Genomic DNA, 20,850 nt, shown 5'->3' with positions numbered 1-20,850 from the left:
CATTTTGATGTTCTCTCAAACCCTTTCAACAGCTGGTACAAGATAATGCTGTTGGATGTTGTGATAGGTTCTCTCTGAGAAACAGGATATATTGGCATGTTGAAACATGGTCAAACTTTGATTTATGCTGCCGCCACTAATCAAAATTGCTGCTGCCAAAATCAAGTTTCCAGTAGGAATTGATCCAGTTAATGGTTGTGATCCCCATGTGAAAGTCTCCCCACAGGCACATACCCTGGACACAAACAGCAGAGTTCCAACTATGGTTTTCCTAATGTCACACTTCTGTCCACACATCGTACAAATCTGGAGAAGCTGGTCTAAAAATTCTTCAAACACAATAAATTTTCTGCTACAGTGACTTGGAGGAACATCATGATGATCTGTGTTATTGTTTTCATCAATATCAGGTGGAATCCATTCTGAAGCTTCCGAATCTTTGCTGACCAGTGACTCCATGCTCTCATCAAGGTCCTCAGGTGCATCCAATGTAAGCAGTGTTTCAGTCTGGGTACCACAGGATTTTGTACTGGGTTGAATCTCTGTCTGTATAGAGACATGTCTGCGTTTCTTAAATTCATGAAGTAAAATCAAAAAATGACATTTACAAGTGAAAATAATTATTTAATTAAAAAAATGTAATAACTTGATAAATTCAAAATGTTCTATGTCATTCAAGTGGCAAATCAATACAAATGTAACAAAACTTACCACCAACCCATAAGTAGTTTGTGAAGACATTTCAAAAGTCATTGGGTTGCTTTGACAGCTGGCTTCTGTGTTAAGAGTCTCTGGACTGTCCTGAAACTGGCTTGGAGGAGGAAGAATAATCTCTACATCTTCGTCAAGGTTCTGAGTCTGTATAAGATTAAAAATATAATTAAAGTTTACCATAGTGATTAATTTTTCAGTACAAGTTACCTTATAGCCCAGCCCCATACATAGGCTTAGGCCTAATATTCATGCAGTTTTAAAGATAACCTCATAATTTAAAGTACAATGTATGATGGACAAACCTAATCTGTATTAAAACTAATCTTAACAATTATGGACGCATTGAATTTTTTGTAAATCCAATTGTAAACTTAAAAAAAAAACACTGCAACTGCACGTCTTTTCTCCAGAGCATTCGATGTCCGACCTTGTTTTGGTACATATAAAACGTCTACATTTGCTGTTTTCCTTTTATGGCCTTTAGTATTCAATGGTCTATAGTCGAATATGCTAGGTATGGCATCCTTTTTTAATTGGAGTCGACTGTACCCCATGCATCGCGCTCTTGAAGGCTCAATAACAAAACTGTCGAGGGCAAAATGTCGCTCGCAAAGCTTTGAGCAGCTGTTGAGTGTTTGGATGGCCAGTAATTAACAGTTTTGAGCTTTCTTACCCAAATATGGCATAATTTGGGATCGTCAGGGAACGAAAACATAGACACACCCTGTCCATACCGGATATCACAGTTTGGCGCAGCACACAACACCATATTTTATGTTTCAATCTACCATCGTCTGTATCGTGACGTTTCAGCGTCGATAGTTTAAATATGGCGGGTTCGTGTCAAGGGGCATAACTCGCACGCAATTTTAGGTCAGATTTCAGGTGTGACAACTTTTACCGTAAATATTTCGGAAATACATTCAGATATAACCAAATAAGTAAAGTAGTCTGAATTCTATTACCGTATATCCGTTTTTTTTCGCGGTGATCTATTTTTTGCGACCATTTTAAATTCGCAAAATATAAAACACGCAGAAATTATTTCAGCTATAATGTGATATAAAAACATTACAATTTTAAACGAAAAAATCTCCAATCGTAAAAAATAACTTACGCAAAATAAAAACTGTACTAATCTACCCCTTTTTCGCCAAATTTCCAACACGCGAAAAAAAAACGGATATACGGTATTTATTGATTGTGGATTGTCACTAAATTGTTGTCACAGAAACCGTTAATATCCGCAGTATATTAAGAATAATAGTAGAATCTGTTTTTTCCTCTTTCTTTTTTGATGATAGATTTTTGTGTTTTATCTATAATTAATTTATTTTCAATCATGGTTTATTGTTTACATTTCGAAAATTTTCGAATAACAGAGCGAAGAACTCAATCACATTACATCAATCTAAAAGCCGAACTCAGTGTAGAAATATTAATGTGGTATAAGCCTTTCAAAAAGATCCACAAATAAAATTGTTTATATTTTGATTAATAAATCAATTCAAGACTTTTGGAAATGTTCAACAAAATACTATTAAATACCTTTACAAGTCCAAACAAATTTTAAAAAAAAAAAAAGGTTAAATATTTAATATTTTCCTTACATAATCAAGAGCAGCGATAGCCTAACAGATAAGGCGTTTGTCTTGCAACCCTAAGGTCATGGGATCCCGCCCCGAGTGTGGCGTTTTTTTTTTTTTTTTTTTTTTTTTTTTTTATTTTTTTTTTTTTTTTTTTTTTTTTTTTGTTTTTTTTTTTTGAATTTTGAATTTCGTTCTTTTTCATTATTTTTACCAAATCAAGATATGTGCGAACTCTACATTTATAATATTGATAACAAATCACTATAAAAATAAATTTTCACCCATATAAACAATATTATCGACTGCATAATGTGACTTAATGGTGGCTTAATGGTAGCTTAATGGAGTTTGGACATTAAGCACCTGTAAGTCTAGCTTAATGGTAGCTTAATGGTGGTCTAAAAGTTACCATTAAGAACCTGTAAGCCACCATTAAGCTACCATTAAGCTACATTTAAGCACCCATTAAGGACTTTGAGTTGGCTTAATGGTAACTTAATGGTGGTGTAAATGTTACTTAAAGGTACTTAATGGTGACTTAATGGTGACTTAAAGACAACCATAAAACCACCATTAAGGACCTATAAGCCACCATTAAACCGGACTTAAAAATCGTGTTTCATCTTGTGATGAGTAGTATTTTGAATGATTTTCACAGAAATTTCCAATTTTAGTAACGACGGCAACACTGTTCGTTGAAATCAAAAACCGATACAGAATTATATATCATAGTGTAGTCTACTTCTGTGCCATGTTATATTGAATTCAGATCAAAACTCTAAGAGGAGTAACATTTTGAAAGATTTTCACAGAAATTTCTATTTTAAGTACCGGTAACAACGGCAACACTGTTCATCGAAATCAAAAACGGATAAACAGAATTATGTATCTTAGTGTAGTCTACTTATGGGCCAAGTTATATTGATTTCAGACCAAAACTGTAGGAGGAGTAGCATTTTGAATGTGTTTTTAAAAAATTCTATTTTTAGTAACAACTAAAACACTGTTCATTGAAATCAAAAACCGATACACAGAATTATGTATCTTAGTGTATTCTACTTATGTGCCATGTTATATTGAAATCAGATCAAAACTGTAGGATGAGTAGTATTTTGAATGATTTTCACAGAAATTTCCAATTTTAGTAACGACGGAAACACTGTTCGTTGAAGTCAAAAACCGATACAGAATTATGTATGTTAGTGTAGTCTACTTCTGTGCCATGTTATAGTGAAATCAGATCGAAAACTGTAGGAAGAGTAGCATTTTGAATGATTTTCTCAGAAAATTCTATTTTTAGTAACAACGGCAACACCGTTCATTGAAATCAAAAACTGATACACGGAATTATGTATCTTAGTGTAGTCTACTTGTGTGCCATGTTATATTGAATTCAGATCAAAACTGTAGGATGAGTAGTATTTTGAATGATTTTCACAGAAATTTCTATTTTTAGTAACGACGGCAACACTTTTCGTTGAAATCAAAAACCGATACAGAATTATGTATGTTAGTGTAGTCTACTTCTGTGCCATGTTATATTGAAATCAGATCAAAACTGTAGGAAGAGTAGCATTTTGAATGATTTTCACAGAAATTTCTATTTTTTGTAACAACGGCAACAACGTTAATCGAAATTAAAAACCGATACACAGAATTATGTACCTGAATGTAGTCTACTTGTGTGCCAAGTTATATTGAAATCAGATCAAAACAGTAGGAGGCGTAGCATTTTGAATAATTTTCACAGAAATTTCTATTTTTAGTAACAACGGCAACAATGTTCATCGAAATCAAAAACCGATACACAGAAAATTATGTATCTTAGTGTAGTCTACTTTTGTGCCAAGTTATATTGAATACAGATCAAAACTGTAGAAGGAGTAGCATTGAAATGTATTTCAAAGAAAATTCTATTTTTAGTAACAACGGCAACACTGTTCATTGAAATCAAAAAATGATACAGAATTATGTATCTTAGTGTAGTCTACTTTTGTGCCAAGTTATATTGAATTCAGATCAAAACTGTAGAAGGAGTAGCATTTTAATGTATTTCAAAAAAATTTCTATTTTTAGTAACAACGGCAACACCGTTCATTGAAATCAAAAACTGATACACGGAATTATGTATCTTAGTGTAGTCTACTTGTGTGCCATGTTATACTGAAATAAGATCAAATCTGTAGGAGGAGTAGCATTTTGAATGATTTTCACAGAAATTTCTATTTTTAGTAACCAAGGCAACACCGTTCATCGAAATCAAAAACCGATATATAGAATTATGTATCTTAGTGTAGTCTACTTGTGTGCCATGTTATATTGAATTCAGATCAAAACAGTGGGATGAGTAGTATTTTGAATGATTTTCACAGAATTTTCTATTTTTAGTAACCACGGCAACACCGTTCATCGAAATCAAAAACCGATATACAGAATTATGTACATCTTAGTGTAGTCTACATGTGTGCCAAGTTATATTGAAATCAGACCAAAACTGTAGGAGAAGTAGCATTTTGAAAAATTGTTTACAGACAGACGGACAGGTAGATGGACGGACGCCAGGACGCATTACTATCGCATAAGCTCTTCTGGTCTCTGACCGGTAGAGCTAAAAATTGGGTGATAAACGTTCATTTGTCTCCTTTAGACTCACTGTAGAAATACAACATCGTATTTGCGATTACACTAGGTGGTCATACCATTGCTTACGAAAGATTGGAAATTTAAGTTCAAGTGGCCATATATGAAAAAGAAGACGTTGACACTTTGTCAGAATGGATTAAATGAATGAGATCCATTTTAAAATCACGAATTAAAAGGTTGAGAGGCAATTTGAAAACCATTTTTCCTTCTGTATTCAATAATCAAGAAGTGGAAAAATAATTGGATAGATTACATGATCAGTACGTACACTGGTCCCTGCTGACAAAGCAGGTAACAACATTGTCTTCGTTTGTAAGGCTCATTATATAAATTGTATTTTATATTTAATTCTACAGGTGGTAGTATACTCATACTTCCCTTTCTAGGGAAGAAATTCTTCTAAGTCATATGTCAGTTTTGAATATTTTTAATATCCCGATGATACATGTATTGGATTCCGAAACTTCAAATAAAGATACATTTGGGGTTCCAGTAAATGTTCAACCAAGCCCCTTTCTTTACTCTTCACTAAGATATTGACAGTATTGAAGGATAAACTTCAAGAGTACTGTGCAACAATATATTAAAGAAGTGGTGTGAATCAAATGTGGATACTCAAAAATTCCAAAGATTTTATGGACAATATGAAATCACAAGATTTTACCAAAATCAACAGCTTAAAAACTTACGACTTTCAACTTTATACACAACCATTCCCCATGATAAATTAAAGTCTAGGCTATTTGATATCATTGACAGCTGTTTTATCAATAAAAATGGAGCTCCTAAATTTTCTTACCAAGTCACTGGTCATTTGCTAAATTATTTTGCTGTGGCCTTGAACTCAGACATTTACTTTAGATATATCGACGACGTATTGTCAATTAACAATGGTAATTTCCATTCCTATGTCGATACGATATATCCTAGTGAGCTTAAGATAAAAGATACCACAGAGTCTGACACAGATGTTTCATATTTGGATATTTTACATGAAAAAGACGTTAATAGTAATCTGAAAACCAAGCTCTATGATAAACGTGATGACTTTAACCTTTCTTTAGTCAACTTCCCTTACTTATGCTGCAATATACCTTCGTCACCTGCATACGGAGTTAATGAATCTCAGTTGATTCGATACGCGAGAGCATGCTCTACGTACACGTATGAACATTTTCTAAAACGAGGTAAATTATTGACAAACATTGAAACATGTTGATGGAGCAAGAATATCAGCAGTCTCGTTTTAAGTCACCATAAATACAATTTATCATTGAGTCAAATGCTGGCTGACGTTAATTGTTAGTCCATTGTTTATACACTGAAATGACGAGCACACGCCGATTGTAACCAGTTGGCAGGTGATGCTCACTCCTCCATGGCACCTGATCCCACGTCTGATGTTTTGGAGGTCCGTGTCTGCTATGCTCCCACTTTTTAATTGTTATAAAGGACTTTTGATCATGAATTCTGTTCGTTAAATCCAAATATTTCACTTTAAAAATCACTTTCTTGCAAATTTTGTAAATTTGTTTTTGTTTAAAAAAGATCATGCACATAATTTGCAAGAGATGTTTGTAAAACATTTATGCCCCCTTCCCTCCAAATAATAAGAATTTTTGTAAGTCCGAGGGCATTTCTCTGTCCAAAATCGCTCGATCATACCCAAAACAGAACTTGACCTATAGATACCATAATAAATTTTTACACTAAAGTTCATGCATCTCATGATTCTTCATTTCTTATATTTACATAACAGGTAATTTTCCATATCTCGAACTTGTCGGGACTGAGGCAAAATGCTGATATCTGAGTGTTCGAGATATCGAAATTGATAACAATTTACATGTAGTAATGTTACATACGATATTAACAGAAAATCACCCAACCCAACCCACCCCCAAGTTGCATAGTTAAAAAAGATTTATGTACCTAGTTCTTTAATATCTCTTTAACAAGAGACCAACGGTCCTTATAGGTCACCTTAGTATCATGTAACAACTTTCCAACAATTGAATTTGGTTCGTTTTTTTAAACCAGAGACCATGAAATTCACAATTCTGAAAAAGGCACTATTGCTTATTATAATTATAAATTTACCTTGATTACTCTATGTACTTTTAAGAGTCAAAATCAGCAAGCATCAAGCATTGAATGGAAAGTCAAAATTTTATTTTTTCAAAAGCTTTTGGTATATAAAAGATTTTGTCCTACCTAATGCTAAAACACAATTAAAATTTTTTTTGAACGTATGAAGGGACTGGTATCCAAGGAAATTCATTTCCTTAGCAATGGGCTCATAAATCCTTATGAAAAGCAATGATTTTTAGACATTTTTCTATGAATATGTTTTCTGAACGTGATAAGATAAGGTATTTTGGTTACTTTATTTGTTCAAAGATGGAATTGTTTTATTCTCCAAAAATAGGAAAAACAAAATTTCTGCAGTGATATTGTTGCCATGACAACGGGAAAAGAACATGGCATCAATGCTTATTAATTTTGAAAAAATTACATATCTTTATCACTATATAGACAAAATCTACAACCACTGCTGGAAAAATGAATGGTGTGATCTTGTTAAGGGTTATCTATATGTCAAATCTATACAATAAAATTTGCAGACAACATTAGTAGAAAAAAGTTACAAAAGGTTAAAATGTGTGACAATCTGGCATTTATAGGCTTTTTTAAAGGGGTGGGGGTAATTTGAATACATGTACAGTGTCCATTATATTGGTCATATTCGTTCTGATCAAAGCATACTCATAATTTTACTATTGTTGATGAATAAATGCACATTCAATTTCAAAAGGAATTTTATATTCCTCAAAAACGAAACTGGGAAAAGGGGGGGGGGGGTGTAGGAATCACCTTGTTCACCCATCCATATGTATGTAAAATTTTGACTTGTCATAACATTTCAATGAAGTACCACTGAAACTTCATACTTGATATTAAGATTTCTTGTGATCTAGAGATGTGTCAAAAACTTGATCCAAGGTCATTTGAACAAGTTCAAGGTCATCGGTAGAAGAATAGTGCAATCTTTGTCCATTCTGTTACATTCTAATGAAAAGACTTGAAGTTTCATCTCGGGGATTATTTTTGAGCTGTAGGTTTGTCATGACCTTGACCAAAGCTCATTTGGACATGTTTGACCTTGACTCAAGGACATAGCTTTTTCAAGGTCACTGCAGTAAAAGTGTACTATATGAGTTTGGCACATTTACATATTTAATTTCGAACGAAGAGAAATTGGAAGTTTGTGCTCAACACACGGTTTTACTACCTATGACTTGCGTATATGTCATAGTCATTTTTGGTATGTATATCTGCACTAGCAAAATTTTAAAAAGGTTTTAAATTAATATTTGGACCTTTTTTGTAATAAAAAACCTTTGATGCAATAGCAGGTTGGTATCATTTAATGAGTTTGCTCACAATAGTTCTAGTTTATGAAAGAGAGTCACTATGACAGCTCACATAATTTTAAAGTAAAACCATATCAATCAGGCATGTAGCATCAGGTTTCGGTTGGGTAGGGGGATGACATTCCCCACCCAACTTTTTTCTCAACATAACCTGATGTTTAACACCCCCCCTCCTCGAGGTTGGAGAAGAATGACTGCACTTAAGTTATGAAAATTGGATCCCGATGTTTTGCGCAAAATAAAATTCCAAAATTCATTTAATTTATGTTTTATACGTAAAACAATATCGTAAGAGCAGGTTTTGGAATATTATATTACATGAAAGTATTAAATAATGCCGAGCGACACTGGCTTTTAAGACGGGGATTTAACAGTTTTGTCTCATTTCTATTGTTATTCATATGCATACCAGTTTTCAACGACATTGTTTACATCGAGCCGCAACTTGGCCATTTTTCTTATTTGCACAGAATGTGTATTTTAACTTAAACTTATACATATCCAAAGGACAATGTTGGCCAAGTTGCGGCTCATATCTAATTTTTTAAAAAATGTCCCCAAACTAGGGTCGAGATAGCTACTAAATTAGCCGGTCATCGAGCATCAACGATTGATATTATAATCACCTTTCTCACGTGACCATCTGCTGTTCGATACGCTAACGCTTTCATTGAAAATTTCATTGTGTTTAAGTCTCTGTTGTGACAGTATCTATCGTACTTCCAACTTCAAACTATGGGAGATTTTTGCGCAAATTTTAATAGGGTTTGAAGATAATATGTCTCTTATTCAACTTAATGCTTTTCATTAGGGGCGTTTTGAAAGAATTCTGGTACTGAAAGTGTAATTAGTAAGTACATGTATGAGCTTATGTCGCCTCTGTATTATGGTCTGCAGAGCGAGACATCTACCCCATCCCTTAACATTAGAATCATTTAATAATTGTGCACCATAAAATCAACACGATCTCTCTCTCTCTCTTCTCCATTTAAATTCGTAGTGCGAAAAAATCATATGCGCTAATGTTTACATTCCACAGCCATGCGGTTTAAATGTCTCCGCCTATTTGCGGATACCTTAGATTCGAAAGTGGTCCCGTTCAAATTTCCGGAATTTAAGGTTTTTACATGTTCTTTTCAATGACATTTTCTGTAATTATAGAAATATGTATGACAAAAATTTCTAAAATGAATATCAAAAGCATATGCTTGCACATTAATCATAGATTAATATAGCGATATATTGTAATTGTTTTTTGCCTACCCCACACCATGCACTTTCAAAAACGATACCTTGTCTGTCATGAACAAATGACTGCAACCTTTTGTATTGAACCGATGATATATTCTCCTGCTGTCCTAATTAAGGAACAATATTGCAAAACAGCTAAGACTTCAGTAGCTACTGGTGCCTAAAATAAAAATCTGGAAGGGCTATAATGTATATGAATGTCTAAACTTGAACTGACCCTAAAAGATATTCATTAATAACCCTAATGGGCAATCTTTTGAATGGCATATATCGAAATTTTTGTTGTACTTATATTTCAAACATTTTGAAAACAATGTAGAAATCAGAAGAGAATGACAAATATGAATGATTTTTTATATAATACCAAGAGATACAAAACAGATATTTGAGGAACGTGTCGTCTGATTTTAAACTAGTTAATCATTATCATCATTTTTATTTCACTCACACCAACATCAGTAGTACATGAGGTACAATATATAAACTAGCGCTCTTTCTTTTTTATAACAAAAACATTTTGTCAGTTTTGAAATTAGTTGATTGATCATTTAATATTGACCTTGTTTTAATTATGATACTTCAAAATACAGAATATAAAGATATGTTTCAGATTTTTCTACGGTCTAATTATTAATCTGCATACTAAAAATTGATAGTTATAAGATTTACATCAATAAAAAATGCTAAGAGAGTAATGCAAACAACGTATGTTACTTTTGGATTGAACATTTTTATTTGATCCATTTTCATGAATACACTGTACAATTTATGGATCTATTTTCTGGATCCCTGAGTCTCCGGTAACACTATCCACTCACTTCCAGCATCAATGGTCTGTATTGTAATAATGTCTTCTCATAATCTGAAAAAGTAATAAAATTAAAATGTAATAATATTATACAGCTTTGCCTTCATATACTTAGAACCATTTCTAGTTGAGCTTGAGCAATGATGATGAATGCAATGGTTTATAATTTTATTTTTAAAAAGTTAACGTTTTTTACTAAATGTATTATTTACATGTTTTTCCTGTCTAATTCTATATCAGCTCATCCAATTCTGTTTCTGCTTCTTTCCGAGTTTGGCTTCAAAGTGCCGAATTTCATTCTAAAAACAGAAGTATACAACACAAAGTTAAGACCGTATTGATTTTAGATATTCTTTAAATTTAAAAACTTGCAATAAAAGGGTCAATTGGTTCTAGGTTTTGTCAAAACTTTAAATTATGTTTTTCATTTCTGTCCAATACCCCCCCCCCCCCCCCCCAAGAAAAAATGGAGTATAGATATTCATTTCATAAATTTACGTGCTTTAAATCTAATGATGCTTATTATTGGAACCTAGTTGACTTAAATTAGTTCAGTGGTACCGGAGAAAATGTTAGCTGAATATGAATTTTCTTTTATAAGTAAACACTGGATGACATCAGCAAAAAAGTTGCGGTACATTTACAATACAGTTACCACTTATATCACAATACTTCCAAGTTAATCCCCTTTCCTAAACTAAAATATATTAAGTACAGAGTTAACTGCCCCTTTTTCGTTTTATTTACGGATGCCATAACAAAAGTCATTCCATTTTACAAATATTTCAAAATAGTGTTGGTTTTCATAAATTCATAACTTTTCATGTAAAAAGCAGGTATTATCTTAAATGGTAAATAAAAATAAATACAAATTTTTTATTTACCCGACCATCAATCAAGTAATAATCATTCTAGCTGGTGAGTGACTTAATGGTTACATACATACCGTGATTACAACAAATTAAAATTAAACTAAATTCAAATTAAACTTTATAATTTGGGATACAGTTTGAGTTATGTAACTGATCATGACAAACTTTTTCACGTTAAGCCCGCAGAAACAATCTAAGTTAGGGAATTTAATTTCATTTTATCATATAGTTTAATATCGGCAATATTATGGAGGGAGGGGGGCATACCCCCCTCCTCCAAGTTCCTCAGGCCATGCGTAATCTTTTCTTTTTAGTTATAAAATACTTAAGTATTTGTAATGCGAACATATATAATCAATCAGAATTAAATTGAAATGTGCAAAAACACTTGCCAAACGTTACATATTTTATTGCATGGTTAATTTATGCTATACATTCTTCAGTAACTGTTGTAATGGTATATTGTAAAAATTTTAAAAATGCCAAATCAATCACTCACCGTAATTAAGACTCATGAAAACGCCAAAACTGAGGCTCAGACTGCTCCAAGTTTGTAATTTTCTGCTAGTCTTCTGTACATTGTTATTGAAAACAATGTAAGCAAACTACCGTTTACTCCTCCTATGTTAGAGAGCTCTACCAAAGGGAGGTAATTTGAAGCAAAAGTGACAGAAAATAATGGATTTAAATCAGTTATCATATATAACTGCTTTAGTTGCCTGCAGATTTTTTTCTTGATTCTTCTAGAACAAATACTGTTTCATAAATATTTTATGTTGATAAGCTTTAATGTAGTTGTAGATTTCTTAGAAAGTACTTCAAATTTGCTGTTTTTTAAAGCAAAATAAACCTCCAAAAATAGTTAATTTATCAAAAGATGAAGAGAATTTCAATAATCAACAGTTGCTAAAATAGAGTATATTTATATAAATAAAATAATAATTTAAAAAGCTTTTTTTAATGACTAGTACATCAAAATGTATTTGTTTAACCATAAATTCAAGTGTCACGATAAAGTACAAAAAACGCTATATAAAAGGCGCGTGGTTTCCATACCAACAATGCGAAAAATTATTTTTTGCTTGCTTTTTTCTATCATGCCCTTTGTTCTGAAAATTTATATATGAGTTTTAACCAAATCTGTTTCAATGCCACTTTCCACATTTTTTAACTAAATACTCGATGCTTGCTGATTTTGACTCTTAATACCCAGAGGTAGATCAGAGTAACAAAGAGAAAATGCACTAGTCTTCCACTTTATAACCAATTGTGCACCCCTACCCAAAGGAACCACTGACCCTGGAGCAATATATTTCAAAATTTTGGAAAATTTATCATAAATTTTATTTCATCATAAACGGTTGATTAATACCAAAGAGCATATTTCAAAGCATTAATTTATTTTTAGACTATGTAACCCTCCCCCTCAGATACCCCTGATACAGGGGACATGAAATTAACCATTTTGCTAGATACACCTTTCTTCATCATAAATATATATACGTGGATCATTAGCATATAAATACCCAGGAGCAAAGGAAATTTTTTTCAAATATTTAATGTATTTTCACTATATAATCAAAAGAGCCCCCCCCCCCCCCTACCAAATGGCAAAACCCCTGACACAGGGGCAATGAAATTCACAATTTGGTTGACACAACTTTATACTACTGTAAATGTTTTATATCTGACGTGTACGATATCTGGCGGAAATGGTTTTTGAACAGGTTAGCGTAGATCTGATTTAGCGCATTTAATCATTTTCGTACACATGAGTATATGTGCAAGACATTTAGTGTTGCACTTGAATTAGCGGACGTTTCTCTCCGCCAAAGGCGCTAAAAAGAATACACAGCCAAATGTAATACGTTTACAGTAAGTTAGTTTATTTAATTCCCAGGGGTAGACAAGATTTTGAAACAATGCATTTTCACCATGTAATCAAAAGATCCCGACCTTACATTAGAATCCCTGACCCTGGGGCCATAAAGTTTACAATTTCGGAAGAGGCACTCTTGCTCATCATAACTATGTACTTAGTTTATTAATACCCAGGCGCAGAGAAGATTTTCAAAAAATTAATACATTTTCACTAATCAAAAGAGCCCCACCCTAACATCAGAATCCCTGACCGTGGGCGATGAAATTCACAATTTTGTACAAGGCACTCTTGCTCATCATAACTATGTACTTAGATAGTTTCTTTAATACCCAGGAGTGGAGGTGAGGATTTTTGAAGAATTAATGCATTTTCACTATAAAATCAATAAAGCCCCGCCCTAACACCAGAACCCGACCCTGGGGCCACAAAATCCACACTTTTGGAAGAGGCACTCTCGCTCATCTTAACTATGTACTTAGTTAATTTAATACCCAGGAGCAGAGGAGGAGATTTTAAAAGAATTAATACATTTACACTATATAATAAATAGAGCCCCGCCTTAACACCAGAACTCCTGACCTTGGGGCCATAAAATTCACAACTTTGGAAGAGGCACTCTTGCTCATCATAACTATGTACTTAGTTTATTTAATACCTAGGAGCAGAGAAGAAGTTTTTCAAAGAAATAATCCATTTTCACTATATAACTATATAATCTATAAAGTCCCTACCTAGCACTAGAACCCGACCCTGGGGCCATTAATTTCACAATTTTGGTAGAGGACTGAACGCTCATTACATTCATGCTAACAGTTTGCCTGCTTGATGTCCAGGAATAAAGAAGATTTTTAAAGATTTTATTAATTTTAGTGGTTTTGGCCCCATCCCTCAGGCCCTAAAGGGGGGGGGGGGGGCAGGGACCATGAAATGCACAAATTTTGTTTCCCTTTATCCATAGATGCTGTATACAAAATTTGCTTGAGTGGTTTCAGGGAAGCTGAAAATGTTCAAATGTTGACACACGACGACGACGGACGAAAACGGATATCAATGAGTCACTCAGGTGACTTAAAAATACAGTTGTCTATACACTTGAAGTGCATATATACTGTTTTTTACTTGCTATAACCATGCAATAACAAAATTGTTATGGATTCCATTTTGTTGAATTCTTCAATCTCAGATACCGATAAAAGATTATATCCAATGAAATATTGAGTAATGATAGGGAGGAAAAGCTATTTATTGTGAAACCAAACAATATTTGCAAAATAATATATAAGATTAAAACTCATGACCTTAATTTTTACAGTGAATAAACTTGCAGCTAGATTGCTGCAAAAGCCCAGGGTACATGTACAGGTGTGTGACTTCATGTTTTTTTTTTTTCAGTAGAGCATATCAATAGACTAGGGTACAGGTGTTTGTCATGTTTTTTTCAATCTAAGAAGCCTAGGATACAGACAGATGTTTGACTATAATGTTGTTCTCAGTAGAGCCCATCCTTAGACTAGGGTACAAGTGTTCGACTCTGGAGTTGTTCTCAGTGGAGCATATCAAAGTCTAGGGCATAGGCGTCGGAAGGCAATTGAAAGGGGGGGGGGGGGAGAGGGCTAAACCAACAAATAAAAGGTAAACCGCAATTTTCAATGCCTATATTCTAGTATATATTTGCAAAAAAAGTTCCGATGCCTATGTAGGGTAACGGTGTTTAACACCTATGTTCTTCGGAAAGTGTATCGACAGAATAGGGAACAGTTTGTTGACTCTAACAGGAAAATAGAAAATGTATGGTTATAGCGGAAATCAAACCCTGGACCCGGCATCACAAGACAGGTGCTCCACCGACAGAGCTACACAGGCCAATATCCATGACAAACACCATAGTTACAGGACCTACCAAAAAATAATTTAAATTGATACCACAACTTGTAAAAGTTTTTTAAATTGAATTGTCATATCAGTTTGCTTTTAAATTGTTGTCCCCCGCTTGAAAAGTGGGGGATATTAATTTGGGTCTGTCCGTCCGTCCGTCTTTCTGTCTGTCTGTAACGCTTTCGTTTCCACACGATATCTCGAGAACCCTTTGAGCTTTCGCAATGAAATTTTGCATAGCAACTTCCTATGGACTAAAGAAGAACCCTATTGATTTTAATGTCAAAAGTTCAAATGTCAAGGTCATAAATTCGCAAATTCTGTCTTTTATAACTTTCGTTTCCACGCAGTATCTCGAGAACTCTGAGCTTTTGCAATGAAATTTTACATAACAACCCCCTGTGGCCAAAGGAAGACCCCTATTGATTTTGAGGTCAAAAGGTCAAAGTTCAAGGTCGTAAATTTATACATTCTGTCTGTATTAAACACTATCATTACCGGGCGATATTTCAAGATTTTGAGCTTTTGCAATGTAATTTTATACCAAAACTCCCTAGGACCTCTCTCACCCCTCTCAAAGTGCCCCGCCCCGTTTGTTTTATTAGTATTTATAGTTTTATATGTCGTTATTTTTAGCACAGGGGCATGAGGAGAGTTGTTGCGTATAAAACAGGTTCTCGGTGGACTTTATATTCTTATTTCATCTAGCTTATGTTAATTTTCACTGTAAGAATATTTATTAAAGCGAAAGAATTTAATTCGTTTCTTTATACTTATATGACGGCTATCTTTCTTGAATTTGTTTATTTTTAATTTTCCATTTATAAGTATTATTTGTGTGTTTATTTTTTCCAATCTATTTTTTATTTCTTAATTTTCGTTCATTCATAGTCGTCCGTGTGGCGAAGTGGTTAGAGCGTCTGCTCTAGAGTCGGGAAGTAAGGAGTCAATCCTTACGTCGCGGGTTCGAATCTCACTGTGGAACGTGGAGACCGGTCCTTCGGATGAATCAGTATAAACCGAGGCCCCGTGTCGCACTAGTTGCTGGAACGAAAAATATCCCTCACTGCTCAGAGGCCCTGAGTGCCGACCATAGGACTAAATTTGTAGCCCTCCACCGGCAAGTGTTGGCGTCTCCATGAGTGAAAAATTCTCGAGAGGGACGTTAGACAACATACAATCAATCAACCAATCTAAGTCCAAGGGGCATAATTCTGTCCAAAATGGCTGAATCATACCCAAATAGAACTTGACCTAGAAATTCTTATGATAAATATGCATATCAAATTTCAGTTCAATGCGTGTAATCCCGGCTAAGAAAATGTACGGAAACCGGTGGTGGACCGACAGACAGCGCAAAGCAATATGCCCCCTTCTTCGAAAGGGAAAAAGGTTTATTATGAATAGGCGAAAACTAGTCGGAACATTCTAAAAGAATATGGTAATTGCAAAAATAGCTATTGCAGTCATTAGATATGCATTTGGGTTGTGGTTCCATATTTAAAGTAAATACAGGTGAGTAAACTTTGAATGTCCAATGCGTAACCTTGACATTATGACTTCGTCCTGCCCTTTCAAATTCGAAATAAGATGACTGGTAAACTTTATTTTGTATTGCATAAAGTTTATCAACATTGCAAAAATCGCAAAATATTTGCAAAAGTGAAATATAACTTTTTACTCAAGATTTTAGATCAGTATTAGGAATTTAAAGTGTACCATTTCATACTGAAGTGCATTTTTCAGCACTTTCAGCCTTCGTATTTCCTGGTATACCAAAATGACTCGGAATTCAACAAATATCTATGAAAATAAATGTAAATATATTGACACTGAACAATTTTCAAACAATCAGTTATTCTCGATTTTGGGATGAAAACCACCTTAAACCACCCCTTTTATGAATCGCTTACAAGGGTCTTCAAGTCGTTTTCGGTACCACTGTATTTGAACGCCTTAGAAATGTGCTGCCTACAGTACATTTTCAATAAAGAACAGTATATGATGTGTTTTTAAATTTTGGTCTAGGGCTTCAATAACAGATACGATCACAATTTACAGACAGGCGCGGATGCAGAAAATTTTTCCAAGGGGGGGGGGGGGGGGTCCACCCAGGCCAAAAAAAAAAAAAAAAACCCCCCCCCAAAAAATGCAAAGTAGCCCATACTTCAAAAACCCTATTTCGTGTGTGTGTGTGGGGGGGGGGGGGGGGTTTATACGTCGATGACTTCTAATGCTTCAAACCTTTGACCCCCCCCCCCCATTCATATCGATTTTACTGTACATGACTGTAAAAGCCTTCTCCTATTATTGCAGAGCCAATCATTGACGTATGATTGCATGATGAAGCAACAATTACTTTTTTAAATTCTTTTTTTAGTATATTTGTCGGAACAGCATTCTTCGAGTTTAATAATGACACAGTAACCTTGAACCTTTCTAATACACTAAATTATATCATACAACTAAGAGACAATCTTGATCAATTTTCAATGACACAAGTTTTTTTTTTACATACCAGTTATGTATAAATTAATTTTTCAATAAATTAAACATTTAAATGAAAACAGCCTTCTCTATTCCCATTTTGTTTCAATTTACAAATTTATATGTGTACGTATTAATTTTTTTTTACGTAACTTGGATGAAATCACTTAACAAAGAGGTTTCTCGGGCATTATATCAAGAATACGTATTGGGCATTCAAAAATTACACATGAATATTTATTGAATCGGGAGTCACAGCCAGAATGTATATCCTGCGACTGTCCAATAACTATAAATCACATACTTTTAGAATGTTCCGCTTTTACACCTATTCGAAGTAGACTTTTTGGAAGTGTAAAAACAATGTATGAACTTTTTAAAAATGTTCATGTTTACAAAATTTTAGAATATCTACAAGAAACGGATTATTATAGTAAAATTTGAAAAAAAAAATTTGAAAGTAATTTTAACTAGAAATACATTAACATATATGAATTTATTTTATCAACAGTTTATACATTATTTTTAACAGTATATATATTTTTAAAAATATTTAAGTCCGTCGGACGGGACGTTAAATGGTGCCCCGTGTCAGGGATGACAACCCCCTTGGCACGTAAAAGATCGATTCTCTGGGGTTCGAAAAAGAGTAGGCTCATTGCGGGCCGCCAGAGAAACCAAAAACTTTATCGATCCATTAACCTAATAGTCCGCCGAAATATGGCTGAAAAATTGCCGACTCGGCGTTAAACAATATACAATCAATAAATCTCGGGCATGAAAAAATATAACGAAAATAATATTATGAACTAAAAGTTTGTAATCAGTGTCTTACAGTAAATTTTTATTTTTGGGTACTAGTATATAAATGGAAGTGTATTGATTCAATATAATTATATTCGCACAAAATGCCGGCATGTTTCCATTCGCGACGAAAGAAGGTTCAACATTGTAGCTCGTTTATTTCATTTCAGAAATTAAAGTTTGATAACCTTTTAAAAGCGTATTACACTAAGTAACCGTCTCGGTATGGTCATGTGCAGGCTCTGGTGTTATGTCGATCTAGATGTGTTGAATTTCACGGAAGAGATCGTCTTTGTTCTCAATTTTCCATATCCTTCCTTGAAGCCTCTTTTAATAAGGAGCCACATATTTTCAATTATAATAAAAGAATAAGTGAGCAAGCTCATGTACCCCACGCTCCCCCAAAAGTCGAAGTGCAGAAATTCCCGGAAAAAATAAAGGAATCGGAAATTCCTGGTAATATATCCACATCTACATATGTTGTCCTAAATGTCTGCAAAGTTTGACGAAATTGCATGCAGCGGTTTACAAGGCGTTGTGCTGAAAAGTTCATCTTCATAATCATGGTATGGCCAAAAATTTAAGTTGGAAAGTACGGAAATTCCCGGAAAATATAGTCTTGATTCCTGCCACCTTAAGTAAAATATGGTAGGTAGATAGGAAATTAATTTTTTATTTTTATTTTTTCCGACAGCAATTTTTGGATATGAACTGAATACACGATTAAAAATAACATCACAGGTCACTCAATATAATCCTTTACAATTAAATTTTATGTCTTGACGCACAACACAAGTGGTATTTTATAATAGACAGTACACTGTGTATAGATAGTTTTCGATAGGCCTGAATTTAGCGAAAGTTACCTCCCGTTGACCGCCTTTTTTGAGGTCGACTCAGTGATTTTCCCTCTTTGTCTTACCAAGTTTAAGAAAATATAGCAGAAATATTTGGTGGAAAATCTTTATCAAATATTTTTTTTTAAATAAAGGAGGCTTCCAAAAATTTATATACTTCAGAAAAATAATGATTTCTAATTCAAAATAGCAAATATAAAAATTTTAAATTGGTTGAACAATGAAGGAATATGAGCATTTGGACCTCCAGTATGGCGGCCAACGGGAAGTAACTCTTGGTCAATCGAAAACTATCTATAAAGCTCCTTTATATAGTTTTTTCAGTATTTTTAGCTCTACTGGTCAGAGACCAGAAGGTCTTATGCGATAGTAAGGTGTCCGTCGTCCGTCCGTCTAGCTGTCTGTAAACAATTTTCAAAATGCTACTCCTCCTACAGTTTTGGTCTGATTTCAATTTAACTTGGCACACAAGTAGACTACACTAAGATAATTTAGTGCATCGGATTTTGATTTCAATGAACGTTGCCATAGTTACTAAAAATAGAAATTTCTGTGAAATTCCTTCAAAGCACAACTCCTTCTACAGTTTTGGTCTGATTTTAATATAACTTGGCACACAGGTAGACTATACTAAGATACGTAATTTAGTGCATCGGTTTTTGATTTCGATGAACGGTGTTGCCGTGGTTACTAAAAATAGAAATTCCTTTGATATTCCTTTAAAACGCTATTCTTCCTACAGTTTTGGTCTGATTTCAGTATAACTTGGCACACCAGTAGACCACACTAAGATACCTAATTGAATGCATCGGTTTTTGATTTCAATGAACGGTGTTGCCATAGTTACTAAAAATAGAAATTTCTGTGAAATTCCTTTAAAACATTACTCATCCAACAGTTTTAGTCTGTCTTCAATATGACTTGGCACACAAGTAGACTACACTAAGATACATAATTAATTGCATCGGCTTTTGATTTCAATGAACTGTGTTGTCATTGTTACTAAAAATAGAAATTTCTGTGAAATTCCTTTAAAACATTATTCATCCCACAGGTTTAGTCTGACTTCAGTATAACTTGGCATACAAGTAGACTATACTAAGATACATAATTAAGTGCATTGATTCTTAATTTTGATAAATACTGTTGCCATGGTTACTTTAAATATCAATTTCTTTGAAATTCCTTTAAAACGCTTCTCCTCCTACAGTTTTGGTCTGGTTCCAATTTAACTTTGCACACAAGTAGACTTCACTAAGATACATAATTTAGGGCGAATTTGTTTCTCAAAAACTGGGTTTAGTTTTGAACCAGTTTTGTAAACTGTTCATTTGTTCCACAAACTGGTTTTAAACTAGTTTAAACCCAGAACCGGTTTTCCATTTGTTTTGGCTGTAACTGAAACCAGTTCGTTAAACCAACTAAACCACCTCCAATGGTGGTTTATTCGGTTTACGAAAGAGCGGGAAGTATTCCAATATGGCGGTGATGAAAGATGGTGACTATTCTAATAAAGAAAAAAAGTTATAAATAATTGTTTTTAGGACAAACAACTCTTTTGACTAAAATGCCACACTCTGAAATTTGATGTTTTATATATAAGGCTTCAGAGAATAGACAAATGCTGTGTATTG

General features: G+C 33.8%; 1 long non-coding RNA gene and 1 pseudogene across 1 annotated transcript; both read right to left on the bottom strand.

Annotated features, from left to right (window-relative positions):
* Positions 1 to 15: 15 nt before the first annotated feature.
* LOC134247461 (uncharacterized) lies at positions 16 to 1,609 on the bottom strand (annotated as a pseudogene).
* Positions 1,610 to 10,390: 8,781 nt separating this feature from the next.
* On the bottom strand, positions 10,391 to 11,977 carry LOC134247464 (uncharacterized). Its single transcript, XR_009987859.1, has 3 exons — positions 11,811 to 11,977; positions 10,652 to 10,738; positions 10,391 to 10,493 (listed from the first exon to the last, which is right to left on the bottom strand). It is a non-coding gene; the product is annotated as an uncharacterized LOC134247464 (long non-coding RNA).
* Positions 11,978 to 20,850: the final 8,873 nt, after the last annotated feature.

The sequence above is a fragment of the Saccostrea cucullata genome, unplaced genomic scaffold (assembly GCF_032062105.1).
Source record: "Saccostrea cucullata isolate Sc308-1 unplaced genomic scaffold, CSIRO_AGI_Scuc_v1 ctg6501, whole genome shotgun sequence".
Taxonomy (NCBI): Eukaryota; Metazoa; Mollusca; class Bivalvia; order Ostreida; family Ostreidae; genus Saccostrea; species Saccostrea cuccullata.
The sequence above is the reverse complement of the archived record's forward strand: the minus strand, read 5'-3'. Positions and strand labels throughout refer to the sequence as shown.